This window comes from Macrotis lagotis, chromosome 2 (genome assembly GCF_037893015.1).
Source record: "Macrotis lagotis isolate mMagLag1 chromosome 2, bilby.v1.9.chrom.fasta, whole genome shotgun sequence".
NCBI lineage: Eukaryota > Metazoa > Chordata > Mammalia > Peramelemorphia > Peramelidae > Macrotis > Macrotis lagotis.
The window spans coordinates 260123630-260139817 of NC_133659.1; the positions used below are offsets into that span (position 1 = coordinate 260123630).

Genomic DNA, 16188 nt, shown 5'->3' on the forward strand with positions numbered 1-16188 from the left:
CAAATAACACTTTCTTAATATTAAAAGCTAGATAGGGGGCAGCTAGGTGGCTCAGTGGTTAAAGCACCAGCCCTGGAGTCTGGAGTACCTGGGTTCAAATCCGGGCTCAGACACTTAATAATTACCTAACTGTGTGGCCTTGGGCAAGCTACTTAACTCCATTTTCCTTGCAAAAAAACAAAACAAAAAGCTAGACAGATATTTTTCCTTTTACATGATGACCTGTATAATCGGACTCAATGTTTGCCATTTTTTTCTTTGAATGGTATGAAGAGAAACACAATATTATTGGGTAAATTCCTTTTGAAAATCCAAAGCATTAAATATTCATTGCAACAAATATGTATTTACATCTAGGCAGGTTCTAGGGGTGATAGAAAAATAGGCAGCTCTTCAAGGAGATTACAGTCTATTAACATTAATCATGGAAAATTTAAACTTCTATATAATCTATAAAAGATGAGAAAAAAGGTGGGAGGGAATCCTTGACCCTGATGGATAATTGTGTGGTGAATTATGAAGGGGGTTAGGGTAAGAGGAAAAATTTTCTAGTTTATAATTGGAAGTAATATCCTTTTAAAAAAATTCCTCAGACTGAAAGGTACTATAACTCCAAAGAAAATTTAAAATGCTTGAATCCTTTAATGACCCTTCTAACATTAAACACGGTAACCAAAATTGCCTGGAACTACACTAAATAATATATTAGACATAGGGATTGGACCTGTGGTCTTTAGGGAACTTGTAAAATAAAGAAATTCCCTCTACCAACTTTCTGTGTAGTCTGACTAAAACTTTTAAGTGACTTGCCCATGTTCACTCTAGTCAGAAGTAGGATTAGGACCCAGGTCCCTGATTCAGAGGAGAGTTCCCTAATCCACTAAACCATGCTGTCTTATAATACATTGTATTTTAAAATTTAATGTATATTTTAAAATAGATTTAGGGTAGCAAGGTGGTACAGTGGATAAAGAACCAGTCCTGAAGTTAAGTGGACCTCAAACAACAGCTGTGTGATTCTGGGCAAGTCAATTAACCTCAATTGCCTCCAAATGCAAAATTTAAAATAGAATTAAAGAAAAAATGCTTATCTGATAATATGCCAAATGTTGGAAAATATACAAAAGTGAACTTATTTTTATATATCAAAAAAGTGAACTATAACTCAAATTTCTGCAGTATTTTATTATATTCTCTAATGCTTTACTTATTGTATTGTAATTTATGCCTTACTATACCCTTCAATTTTTTCCAACATCTTTGTGAAGCTAGAGAAAATCATGAAACCAAACATTGTTTCATCAAATTTGATATCTCAACAAGACCCTCCTGATAAGAAAATCATTTTCCTCCTCCCCATTTAATTCACCATACCATTCCTCACAGTTGTTGCTTCATACCTCTTGTCAAGAAATTTTTGTTGGTTTGTATCATTCCTTTAACATTTGGTGCCCCATTAGACTCTCTTTGGTCCTTTACTCTCTTGTTAATCTCATTGGTTTCAAATATATACTGATGATTCCCATATCAATTATCAATGCCTAGTCTTTCTCCTTACCTTCAGTTTCTTATTACAATTGTCTATTTAATATTTAAAACTAGATATTCCATAACTATCTCAAATTCATGTCCAAATGTCCAAAACAATTCGTTTTTCCCCAAACCCATCCCTCTTCCAAATTTCCCTTACTCCCTTCCCTAAGAGTGCCATCATCTTTCCAGTTTTATAACCTCTGTCCTTGTCACCCTTCCTTACACTTCACATATTCAAGCAGTTGCCAAATCTTGTCATTTCTACCTCCACAGCATCTCACACAACTGTCTCTACTTCCACAACCACAGCCCTAGTCCAGGCCTATGTTACTCTGCTCACCTTGCAATAGCATCCATTCTCCACTCAACTGTCAAAATTATTTTCTCCAAAGTGCATTTCTGACCCTGTCACTACCCTACTCAACTAATGGCTTCCTGTTACCCTTAGAATCAACTATAACCTGGTATTTAACATTTTTCACAGCTTTATTCTAACCTACCTATCCAATTGTTTCTTTTCATACTTCTCATCCAATTCTTGTATCTCCCATCTTCATATATTCATATTGACTGTCCCCTACTCCTGGAATGCATTCCTTTCTCACCTCTGCTTTTTTAGAATCCCATGTTTCCTTCAAAGCTTAGCTCAAGTACCACCTACACGATCTCCCTTAAATTAGGCTTTTCCCATCAACTTTATCTTGTATCTTCAACATCTATAAATGTCCTTATCTCCTTGACCAGATTGTAAATTTCTTGAGAGCAGAAATTGGTTCATTTTTGTCCCTTTTTCCCCAGAACTAAATATAATGTCTTGCACATAATAAAGAATCGATGTCAATAAACATTTAAGTCCCTACTGTGTGTCAGACAACACTGGGGATATAAGGGCAAAGGCTTGTCCCTATCCTTAACCTCCCAAGAGACAATATGCAAACAACTGTTCAAACAAGCTATATAAAGGATGAAAAGGAAGCAACAGAGGGAAGGTACCAAAATTAAGAGAAATTGAGGAATAAAAGCTGTAGAAGGTGAAATTTTTTTAGAAGGATTTTGAGTTTTACAATTTTCCCCCTGTTCTTGCTTCCCTCCCCCATCCCCCACAGAAGGCATTCTGTTAGTCTTTACATTGTTTCCATACATTGATCTCAGTTGAATGTGATGAGAGAGAAATCATATCTAAAAGGTGAAATTTTATCTGGAATTTGAAAAAAGTCAGGAAAGTTAGGCAGCAGAAATAAGGGAGATCATTCCAAGCATAGGGAATAGTCAGTGAAAATACATTGAGAGTTGCAGGTTTCTTGCTTGAAGAATAGCAAAGAGAAAAATGTACATTGGGTGAATCACGGTATAAAAAAAAAGTGTGGGATGGAGGAGGCTATGTTATAAAGGCTTTGAACACCAATTAGGATTTTATATTTGATTCTGAAAGTGATAGGGAGACACTGGAATTCATTGAAAAGGGGTGGGAGGTGGCATAGTTAGACCTGTGCTTTAAGAAAATCACTGGTGGTTGAGTGGAGGATAGACTAGAATGAGTAGAGACAGCAGCCTATTATAGTAGTCCAGGTGAGAGAAGATAAGGATCCTTAGTGGTGGCAGTATCAGAGAAAAGTGAATATATTCAAGAGATACTGCAAAGATAAAATTGACAGGCCTTAGCAATAGCTGAAAACCAAAAGTGGAGACCAGGCCTCGCTCGGGCCCCGGGCCCCAGGCACCATGGCTTTGCCGGCTCCTGCAGCTCCGCCGAGGCTGGTCACCCACCTGCTCTTTGACATGGACGGCCTCCTCCTGGATACTGAACGACTCTATACGGTGATTTTTCAGGAAATCTGTGACTGCTTTGGAAAGAAACATACATGGGATGTGGAAGCCATGGTTATGGGTAAAAAAGCATTGGATGCAGCAAAGGTTATTGTAGAAGTCTTAGATCTTCCAATAACCAAAGAGGAACTAAGAAAAAAGCAGAAAGAAGTAAGAAGAAATATTTCCTTCAGCTGCACTTATGCCAGGTGTTGAGAAGCTCATCAACCATCTACATAGACACAACATACCTTTTGCAATCGTTACTAGCTCTTCTGGATCTTCTTTTGAATTGAAAACAATGAGACACAAAGAATTCTTGAGTTTGTTTCATCATATTGTTCTGGGTGATGACCCTGAGGTGGAGAATGGCAAACCACATCCTGATTTGTTTCTAACTTGTGCAAAGAGATTTTCCCCTTCTCCTCCAGCAGAAAAGTGCCTTGTATTTGAAGATGCTTCGAATGGAGTTGAAGGAGCGATTGCAGCTGGGATGCAGGTGGTTATGGTTCCAGATGAACAATTAGACCCAGAGCTTACAAGAAAGGCAACCATGGTGCTGAAAACACTAGGGGACTTTAAGCCAGAATTGTTTGGTTTACCACCATATGATTAACAGATATTCTAATGTTGTTAGTCACTTTTGTTTTATTCCTTTCCTATTTGTTATCTTGGAATTTTTTCTTCATTTTAATGAAAAGTTGTAAAGAAAATCGACATATAATACAAAAAAAAGTTCATTCAACAGTAATTTAGACATTCTTCCCATTCTTTTGTATACTGTTATTTCCAGGTTATTCAATAAATTCATTCTGCCCTAACTTTCTCTTTGTGAAGAAATAAACAGTAAAAATGACCAAGATGAAATCAAAAGGCAAATCATAATTAACATCTGGATAATTAGTAGTTGATTATGCTAACGTGAAAAATATACAACCATCTATGATACCAAAGAGTGATTATGTCTAAATTCAGAACATAGTCAATCAAATTAATGAAGATGATTAATTTCATTAAATACCAAATTGCTATTTTGAATAAACAAACTTTTAAAGATTAAAAAAAAAAAAGTGCCTGAAGCAACTGTAGAGTCCAAAAGGCTAGGAGAACCTGGAATTTGCTTTACTCTAACTTTCATCAGTTCCTGACCTGCTTCACTTGAAGCCATTTATCTCCATCAATAGAGAGTCACAGATCGTCTTTCATTTCTTTTGAAACTAAAATTTAAGCACACACATTAACAGTCTATGCAATACATATGACACTATACAGATTATCATTTGAGAGGTTATTACAGTGACAACATGCCTAAGTAAATCAAGATATTTCAAAAGTGCATGAATATTTGTAGTACACAGAAATCAATCAAAAGCAACAAGTATGGCTAAGAATAAGAAGCTAGCTAGCATCAACAACACTATCAATAGGCCTATATAAAAAAAACAACTATAAGCAGTACCATATAAGTAAAACAATGATTAGAGATAACTAAGGGCAGCTAGGTGGCGTAGTGGATAAAGCACTGGCCCTGGAGTCAGGAATACCTGGGTTCAAATCTGGTCTCAGACACTTAAGAATTACCTAGCTGTGTGGCTTTAGGCAAGCCACTTAACCCTGTTTGCCTTACAAAAACCTAAAAAAAAAAAAAAAAAAAAAAAAAGATGACTAGCATAAGCAGAACACAGTCTAAAGAATGACGGCTAAATAAAAAAATGTAATTAACATTTATGACAGTAAATATACAATTACATATAAGGTATATTTCACATGAGCAATCTTTAGTATCATCCCTTAGAGTCATGTAATTGTATCATCAATAACTTAGCCTGGTGACTAGACTAATAGGCCCAGTTCACCAGTCCCTACTTGATCTCTCAACTCATTCCAGAAACAGTAGTTGGTATAGGTTGATAATCAGGATCATTACAGATTTGTTTGTCTATACCTGTACTGGCAGCCATGTCCAGTTGGCTGTTAGTGAAAAAGAAGTTGCTGTCTTCTGAGAAAGAAAATTGAGTACTGAGTTGGGGACTTGGGGAGAAAAAATTTGAAACAACTGCTGGGAGGAGTATGTTTTATTTTTAGGCAATGGGGTTAAGTGACTTGCCCAAGGTCACAAATCTAGTTAATAAGTGTCTGAGGCTAGATTTGCCAGGGTCGGTGCTCTACCCATTGCACCACCTAGCTGCCCTAAGGACTCAGAGATAAATGAAAGCATTGCTGTGTAATGGTTAAGGCCTGGTTGATGTTGGATAGCAAACTTGTAGAAGACTCTGTTATAAAGAAATGAATGAAACATTTATTAAGAATTTATGGGGGGGGGGGCGGCTGGGTGGCGTAGTGGATAAAGCACCGACCCTGGAGTCAGGAGTACCTGGGTTCAAATCTGCTCTTAAACACTTAATAATTACCTAGCTGTGTGGCCTTGGGCAAGCCACTTAACCCCATTTGCCTTACAAAAACCTAAAAAAAAAAAAAAGAATTTGTAGGGGACAGCTAGGTGGCACAGTGGATAGAGCATCGGCCCTGGAATCAGGAGGACCTGAGTTCAAATCCATGCTCAGGCACTTAATAATTACCTAGCTGTGTGACCTTGGGCAAGTCACTTAACCCCATTGCCTTGCAAAAAAAAGAATTATGTACCAGTCAAGCAATAGGAACTTAAGTAAAAGCATACCAAAGAATCCTTGCTCTCAGAGAACTTCTGTTCTAATAGGGAAAACTAACATATACAAAGAAGTAGTGGCCAGGGAGGAATTTTTGAGCTAGAAAGAGGAAATGGTACTGGAGTCAAAAGGTAACATTCTTTTCTTCTTTCTTCCTTCCTTCCTTCTGAAGTAGGAGAACTCTGGGCAGAGAAAATATAATCTTTTTGAGACTTTGCCATACTGTGTGTGTGGGGGGGGTTCTCAATGATAGGATTCAAATAAACAATTGATTCTCTGTCCTAATGACCATTTTAAATAATAAAAAATAAATAATAAAAACAAAACTAGATTATATCATATTACTCACAGTAAGCAAATGTATTCTTATGGAGCAAAAGCAGCCATGTGACCTCAGCCAAAATGGAACATATGTAGAACCAAAACTCATTCTACCTCTAACACTTTTTTCTTCTACTTCCATGGCTTCTGAAATGGGTGATAAGATAACCCTTGAAATTATATTTCTATTGATTCATTTTGTCCCAGCTTCCTATTGGTTTCACCATTCAGGGAACACTAGCTCACTCAATATCTCAGAGGAATTTTGGGCATAACACAAAGCAGAAACAAATGAAAGTTTGTCACCCCCTGGTTGTTTGGCACTTCTCTTTACATTATATGTTTATTTACTGAAGTAACAAAAATGAGGGAATTAAAATGTAGTTATTTCATCAAAGGTATAATAGGTTTTAAAAAATGAATAAATAAATATTGCAAGCATAGTTCTGTCAATTTTTTTTCACTTATGGATCGAATGAATGTTACTGCAGGTGCTTAGAAAATGCTGTTGCACAGATGAACATTTAAAAAGAATAAAAAAATGTAAATTTGTGATTTTCCCATTGCATGGCTGCTCAGACACCCAACTTAGAGAGAACCCTGATAAAAGTACTATTTTTAACAACCTGATCATTGAACTCATTGTAAAATTAGGTATTGGTTCTATGAAACCAGTGTGAACCAGTTGAATCCCATCACTGGGTATTCTTCATTTTGTTTTGCTTCTTTGCTCTCTCCATTTCCTAAGCCTCCTTGGACTTTTTGGCCATCCTTTGAGGCAGGGATGCTTCTCATACACAGTGAAACCTGTCTTAGACATTCTGTGGGAATTACCTCTGTGGCATGTACCTGGGAGAATGCCTGGAGTCAGGTGCTAAACCACTCTTCAAGCACCATTTTTGTCCCACCCACCATGGATATACATTCAAGCAAAGATCCATACATGTGGGAATCCTTTTTTTCCTTGACTCCCTGCTAGGCTGCTTCATCTCTTCTCTTCCTTTCTCTGTGCTGGAACCACGTGCTCCAGCCCATGCTGCTAAAACAATATGGCCCCAGCTCCATGTGACTGGATATATGTTGATCTAAGCTTTTTTCTTTTCCCTTTTTTCTTTTAATTTGACTTCTCCTTTCCTATCTTGTATCTATCCCCTTTGCTATTCACTAAATTTTGTTACTTTCTTAAGAAACTACTATTTCCTTTAAGAAACTCAGTCTACTGCTTCTTCACAGGACCCAACTTATGAACTTATGTAGTAATTTGAAGGCTTTTGTAGGAACCTGTGAACTTTGTAGTAGTTTATAAACTTTTATGCTACCTGTAAATTAATGTCTAAGCTTTTTTTTTACCTCCCTTTATCAGAGTTGGTGATTTTGTCACCCCTAACCACAGCTGTATCTCCCCACCCCAGTTTCTCTGGCAGCATTTTTGGTATCTGGGTGGGCATACTTTTTACTCTCTCTGGCTTCCTTCCTCCCTCCCCCTTCTCTTCCTTCCTTCCTTCCTTCCTTCCTTCCTTCCTTCCTTCCTCCTTCCCTTCCCTCCTTCCTTCCTTCCCCCCCCTTCCCTCCCTCTTTTCTCTATCTCACCCAAGGTAGAAATTTTAACAGTGCCACTAATGAGCTCAATCCCAATACTAATCAGCACAGAAGCTTTAACACTGTTCTTTTTTTTTTTTTTTTTTTTTTTTTTTTTTTTTTACTTAGGACGATTCCTCCCCTGGGCAGCCTGGTGACCTTGTTGCAGGGGCATCATCATATTTGTTCCAGACTTAATTTAGACATCTAGTTGGTTTTAGCCCTCCTACAACTCAGAATTCAAGCAATTCATTTACCAAAGCTACCTCCCACCCCCATCCCAGCAACAGGGATGATAGGCATGTATCACTATGAAAGTCACTGTGACTTTCCTGAGTAGTTAGTATTCAATGAGTTGGCAGTAGAAGCATAAAAAGCAGATTAATACAGTAGACATTGTCCTTCACTAATGAAAGGAGGTATGTGAACTGGGGAAAAGCAATTTGATACTTTAATAACCCCAGAGGTAAAATTACATGTCAGAGGATCCTTAACTTTAGGGTAGCACGGAGTCTGAAGGACTGCATAGATCCCTGGGAAAGATGGTATGTCCTGAGGAAATATTTCCCAAATATTTCCCCCTATTAGGAAAACCTCAACCACAGTCTATCAATCAGCAAGTATTTATCACACACCTACTATATGGCAGGCATTGTGCTAGGTGTTGATGATACAAAAGACAAAAATAAAGTAGTTCTTCAAAGAACTTCAGTCTAACTAGGGAAGGCAACATAAGCGTATGTAACAGTGGATAGTTGTGTGACTGAAAAGGAGAACTAGCTCTTTATCTGAAGTTGACTCCTTTGTGTATGGAGCTACTATTACCCAACTTTTGTACTAGTCACCAACCTCATTTGGGGGTGGGGTGAAGGAGTGGTGAGGAAGAGAACTAGGAGGAATTTCCTTGAGCCTGCTCTGTGAATGGAACAATAATAGGAAAGGAAAGTTGCCCAAGTCTACTTCCTCATATGAGCTTTGAAGAAAAATCCTTATCAAATTCACTCCTTCCTAACAAAATTAACTCACTTGTACCCCGGGGAATCTATGTCAGACTAGATTCATGTGACTTCATCTTTTCCCTGCTTTGGAAATTAAAACAATATTTATTAGTTAAGTCCCTGATTCTTTTAGAGACCCTAGCAGGACATTCCTAAATAAATTGGAAAGAGAATTTTCTTATTTCTCTCCAAATAGCCAAACATATTCCTCCTCTTAACTAGAGCAAATGAAATCCATACTCATCAATCATGTGTTAACTGCAATTTTATCTCTTAAAAATTATTTACTTATTTGTAACATTCATTTAAAAAAATTTTGAATTTCAAATTCTTTGTCTCTCCAACCCTCCTCACCTAATCAAAAGGTAAACAAAATACCAATTATACATGTGAAGTCATGAAAAACATTTCTATGTTAGTTATGCTGCAAAAAAAGGCAAGAAAAATAAAGTGAATATATAGTATGTTTTCAATCTGCACTCAGAGTTCATTAGTTCTTTCTCTAGAGATGGAATTTTCTTGGATCATTGTATTGATTAGAGCATCTATGTACAGTTGTGAGGATTAAAATTGTTGAAAGAGATTGAGGCAGAGCTCTGAGCCAATGGCACTTTATTAAAGGATCCATGGTCTCCTCTAATAAGGTAGACCTCAGATCTTTCTCATAATATGAACTATTCCATTCTTCCAGTACTTTTTTTTTCAGAATTTCATAACATATCTGTTACCCAGACATTCCAAAATGGCTATACAAAATACAGTGAATTCCACTGACGCATGAGCTAAAATAAGCAAAGTTAGTTTGTTATCAAGGCCACAGATTGGATGAAGTATAGGGCAGCTCCACCAACTAAGTGAAAGAAAAGAAGTAGGGAAGTACAAAAACAAATTGGAGGGTTTTCTTTTTTTTTTCTTTTAAAATTTTATTTATATTTGTTTAGTATTTTGTTTTTCCCCAGTTCCATGTTAAAAACAATTTTTGAGTTTCAAATTCTTCTCCCTTCTCCCTCCTCACCCCCTCCCCCCTCACTGAAGCAAGTAATCTGATATAGGCTATACATGTATAATCATGCAAAACATTTCTAAAATAGTCATGTTGTGAAAAAAACATATAACACTTCAAAAAAAAGAAAAAGAAAGTAAAAAAGTATGCTTCAATCTGTATTCAGGCACCATCATTACTTTCTTTGGGGATGAACATTTTTCATCATAATTTCTTCTGAGGTGTCTTGGGTCATTGTACTTCAGAGAACTAGTCATTTACAACTAATCTTCTTACAATATTGCTGTTATTACTTTTTACACAGCATATTTCACTTTAAATCAGCTTATGTCAGTTCTTCCAGGTCTCTCTTGAGAGCATCCTGCTGATCATTTTCCAAAACAAAATAGTATTTTATCACAATCATATAACACAATTTGTTCAGCTATTCCTAAATTGATGGGTATACCTTTAATTTTCAATTCCTTATCACCAGAAAAGAGCTGCTACAAATATTTTTATATGTATATGTACCCTTCCTTTTTTTTCTTGCAATCTCTTTGGGATACAGACCTAGCAGTGATTCTGCTAGGTCAAAGGGCATGAATAGTTTTATAGTGCTTTGGGCAAAGTTGATTAGGGAAGTTTCCAAAGCATCAAGGCATCCCACCCATGCTAGGTTTGGACATGGAATCTGAGCAAAACAGGATGGAAATATTTTTGTCAGCATTCTTGTGGTTGTACAAGTGAACTTCATAACTTGGTAAAAAAGTAGTGAACACTACATTAAAATTAAAGGCACACTATAATTATCTATCCCAACATGATTTATATAGAATATCAAACTGATTAATACTGATTGGAAAAGAATAGGAATTTAAATGAATTATTTCTTACACAATGTTCTCCTGGTTCTGCTCATTTCACTTTGCATTAATCCATATATATATATATATATATATATATATATATATATATACACATATATATATATATATATAATGTTTTCTAAACCAATCCCCCTTTTCATTTTTTTATAGCACAAAATAACTTCATTACAATCACATAACACAACATGTTCAAACATTCCCCAATTGATGAGCATGTCTTCAATTTCCAATTCCCAGCCACTATAAAAAATAGCTGCTAGGATCCTTTTCCTTCCTCTTTGAAATCTTTGAGAAATAGACATAGTAACAGTCTAAGTCAAAGAGCTACTCAGGCACAGTTCTAAATTGTTCTCTAGAATGGTTGAATCAGTTCACAACTTCACCAATGGTGCATTAGTGTTCCAATTTTTCCATTTTCAGCATCTATTTTCCTTTTCTGTCATGTTAGCCAATCTGATAGGCATGAGGTTCCTCAGAGTTTAAATTTGCATTTCTCTAATCAATAGTGACTTAGAACATTTTTTTAGGGTTTTTTTAAAGCTTTTGCAAGGCAATGGGGTTAAGTGATTTGCCCAAGATTAAACAGCTAGGTAATTATTAAGTATCAGGTCATATTGGAACTCAGATCCTCCTGACTCCTGGGCCAGTGTTCTTATCTACTGCGCCACTAAGCTGCCCCTAAGATTCTTAGAGAAAAAGTAAAGGGACTTACAGGAAGAAATAGGCTGTTGCCTATTCAAGTGCATATTGATAGCCTTGATTTCTTCTTCTGAAAATATCCTGTTGTTATTTTTTCACCCTTTATCAAGTGGGAATGGTTTTTATTTTTATAAATTTGACTCGGTTCCCTATATATTTAAGAAATGATGCTTTTATCAGAGAAACTTGCTGTCAGATTTTTTCCCTAGTTTCCTATTTTCCTTCTAGTTTTGACTGTGTGGCTTTTGCATACCCTTTTTATTTTAATAAAAATTATTCATTTTACTTCCCATGATACTTTCTGTCTCTTATGTGATCATAAATTATTCTCTTATCCACAGTACATTATTCCCACTTCCCTAATTTACTTATATATCACTCTTTAAGCCTAAATCATGCCCCCATTTTGACCTTATATTAGTATTGAGTGTGAAATGTTGGTCTGTGCCTAGTTTCTGACAAACTGCTTTCTAGTTTACTCAGCAATTTTTGTCAAATAGTGAGTTTTTGCCCCCAAAGTTCATATCATTGGGTTTATCAAACACATGAATACTATGGTCATTTACCACTGTTTATTGTGTATCTAATTTATTCCTCTGATCTACCACTCACCTTTTTTTTTAATTTTTAAATCCCCCCCACCCAAGCTATATGCAAAAACAAGTTTCAACATTTACTTCCAAAACCTTGAGTTCCAAATTCTCTCCCTTCCTCTCACCCTCTCATTGAGAAAGCAAGTTATTTGGGGTAGCTTAAAAATGTGTAGCCATGAAAAATATTACTACAATAGTCATGTTGTAAAAGTAAACATACCCCCCTCCCCATAAAAAAAAAGAGAAACCTCAAGAAAAAATAAAGTAAGAAAAAAAGTATGTTTCAGTCTGGATTCAGACACCATCTGTCTTTGGGATAGATAGAACTTATTTTATTTTTTATTTATTTAAGGCAATTGGGTTAAGTGACTTGCCTAAGATCACACAGCTAGACCATTATTAAACATCTGAAGCTGCATTTGAACTCAAGTCCTCCTGACTCCAGGGCCAGTGTGGTGCTCTAGCCGCTATGCCACCTAGCTGCCCCCTAGATAGAACTTTTCATCTTAAACCCTTCAGAGTTCTCTTGGGCCACACTATTGCTAAGAAAAATTAGGTCATTCACAACTGATCATCCTGCAACATTGCTGTTACTTTGTATAATGTACATTTCCCATTCTATCACTCTACCTTTTAACCATCCCAGATTGTTTTTATGATTATCATCTGTAATATAGTCTCAAATCTGGTGTTAAAAATCTGGGTTAAGTGATTTGCCTAAGGTCACATAGCTAGGTAATTATTAAATGCCTGAGACAGCATTTGAACTCAGGTCCTCCTGACTATAGGGTTGGTGCTCTGGTCACTGCACCACCTAGGTGCCCGATTTTCAGGATTTTTAATTTAATTATTTAATTCTTTTTTAGCATTTTTTTTTAGTTGCATGCCCAACTCTCCTTTTTCTATTTTATTCATATATGTATTTAGAGATGTGAAATTTCCCCTAAGGACTGCTTTGGCTGTATCCCATAAGTTTTGGTATATTGACTCATTATTGTCATTCTCTTGAATGAAATTATTGTTTCCATAATGTTGTCTGACACTCTCATGCTTTAGGATTAGGTTATTTGGTTTCTAATGAATTTTTAGTCTGTCTTTCCATAACCAATTGTTAGATGTAATTTTTACTAAATCATGATCAGAGAAAGATGCATTTAATATTTCTGCCTTTCTACATTTGATTTGAGGATTTTATGCCCTAATTGACCTAAAAATATGGCCATTTTTGGGGGTAGGTGCTTTATACCACTGAGGAAAAAGGTACATTCCTTTCTATTTGTATGGTTTTTCTCCAGAGATCTATCATATTTAACTTTTTAAGATTCTATTAACCTTCTTAACTTCTTTCATGTTTATTTTTTGGTTAGATTTGTCTAATTCTAAGAGAAGAAAGTTGAGGATCCCTGTTAGTATAATTTTACTGCCTATTTCTTCCTGTAAGTCACTTTGCTTTTTCTCTAAGAATCTGACTCCTTCAGTCATTCTGGAAAGCAATCTGGAACTATGCCCACAGAGCAATAAAATGATTATACCTTTGACCCAGCAATAACAATGCAAGATCTATATCAAAAGGAATCAGAAAAAAAAAGGAAAAGTCTCACATGTTCAAAAATATTAGTAGCAGCTCTTTTTTTGTAGTGGCAAAGAATTGGAAATTGAGGGGATGCCCATCATTTGGGGAATGACTGAACAAGTTATGGTATATGGATGTTATGGAGTATTAGTTTTCTATAAGAAATCATAAATGGTTGGACTTTAGAGAAGAATGGAAAGAATTACATGAAATGATGCTGAGCAAAACGAGTAGAACCAAGAGAACATTGTACACATTAGCAACAACATTGTGAGATGATCAACTATGATGGAGGCAGTTCCTTTCAGCATCTCAAAAATCAAGGACAATGTCATCCACCTTCAGAAGGAAGAAAACAGAATGTGAATGCATCCTATGTTCACTTTTTTTTTTATGTTTTAGTTTTGCAAGGCAATGGGGTTAAGGGCTTGCTCAAGGCCACACAGCTAGGTAATTATTAAGTGTCTGAGGGCAGATTTGAACCCAGGTACTCCTGACTCCAGGGCCGGTGCTCTATCCACTGCACCCCCTAGCTGCCCCTATGTTCACTTCTTAAAAGCTTTATTTCATGTTTTTCTTCCTTTCTCATGATTTTTTCTTTCCCCTTAGTTCTAATTCCTCTTCCACAATATGCTAATATGTAAATATATATGTTAAACATGAATATACAAGTATAACTTTTACCAGACTTCTTGCTATCATGGGGAGGAGGAAGAGAAGAAAGAATGGTAGAAAAATACGAAATTCGTAAATTTGCAAGTGCATAAATGTTGAAAAACAAGCACTGCATGTAATTGGGAAAATAAAATAAAATTTCAGTTAAAAAAGAATTTGAATACTATATCATTTTGTGTGTGTGTATACATATACATATATATATTTATCAATATCACTTCATTATCTATGCTATCTTTTAGCAAGATGTAGTTTCTTTCCTTTTCTCTTTTAGTTAGATCTATTTTTGTTTTTGCTTTGTCTGAAATCACAATTGTTGCACTTGAATTTTTTTTAACTTCAGATGAAGCAAAATATATTGTGCTCCAGCTTTTTACTTTTACTCTTTGTGTATCTCTCTTTTTTAAGTGTGTTTCTTAAACAACCTATTGTAGAACACTGGTTTTCTCTGCTATCCACTTATGCTTTATCATCCTATTCACATTTACCAATATGATTTACTCTCTATTTCCCTCCATCCCATTTTTTTCCATTTATATTTTTTCCTCTCCTTTCATCCTATTTCCCCTTCAGCAGTATTTTGCTTTTGGCCACCACCTCCTTCAATCTGCCCTCTATTATGCCCTCTAATACTTTCTCCTTTCTCCTTCCTCTTTCCCCTTCTATTTCCCTGTAGGGTAAGATAAATTTCTAAACTCATTTGGGAGTGTGTGTTATTCCCTCTTTGAGATACATCTGTAATAAGATTCAATCAGCGCTCATACCCTTCCTTCTTTCTACTATAAAAGGTCCTTTGTGCCTCTTAATGTGATATGATTTTCCTCTTCTGCCTCTCCTTCTCCCATATATAATTCTTTTTTTAATGTCTTAATTTAAAAAAAATTATCACATTATAAACAACTTATATCCATACCTTCTGTCCTTTCAATTGTCCTAAAATACAATTCTCAAGAGTTATGTGTCATCGCAACATAATCAATTCATACCCACATATTCTAAGTATTAGAGTGTCCTTTTTAACTGTCCTAATAGAAATACAATCATCAAAAGTTACAAGTATTGTCTTTCTATGTGGGGGTGTAAACAGTTTAGTCTTATTGACTAATTTTTTTTCATTTACCTTTTTTACTTGTATTTGATCATCAAATTTTCTGTTCAGTTCTGACTTTTTTAACAAATAAATTTGAAAGTCCCCTATTTCATTGAATTTCTATCATTTCCCCTGGAAGAATATACTGAATTTTGCTGGGTAGTTGAATCTTGGCTGTAATCTAAGCTCCTTTGCCCTCTGAAATATCATATTCCAAGCTCTCTGATCGCTTAATATTTAAGTTGCTAAGTCTTACATAAGCCTAACTGTGGCTCCTTGGTATTGAATTGTTTCTTTTTGGCTATTTGCCATATTTTTTTCCTTTGTGAAAATTCTGAAATTTGATTAGAATATTCCTGGGGGTTTTTATTTTGGAATCTTTCAGGAGGTTTTTGGCAGATTCTTTCAAGGACTATTTTACCCTTTTGCTCTAAGATACTAGCGCAGGTTAGTTTTCCTTTATAAGCTCCTGAGATATATTATCTAGGCTCTTTTTTTTTTTTAACAACATAGCTTTTAGACCAATTATTCTCAAATTATTTTTCCTGTATCTATTTTCCATGTTGGTCATTTTCCCTATTATTTTATTTTTCTTCAATTTTTTCTCTTGATTTTGTTTGATCGATTCTTGATGGTTATTAGTTTCTACCTGCCCAATTCTTATTTTTAAAATTTTTATTTTCTTCAGTTATCTTATGTATATCCTTCCCATTTGGCCAACTCTATCTTTAAATGTGTGATGTATGAGATAACAAGTTTTGCTTTTTCTTAAGGTGTGTTGACA

At 35.6% G+C, this 16188-nt stretch overlaps 1 pseudogene; it reads left to right on the forward strand.

Annotated features, from left to right (window-relative positions):
• The first annotated feature begins 3073 nt into the window (after nucleotides 1-3073).
• Nucleotides 3074-4252, forward strand: LOC141511646 (pseudouridine-5'-phosphatase pseudogene; annotated as a pseudogene).
• Nucleotides 4253-16188: the final 11936 nt, after the last annotated feature.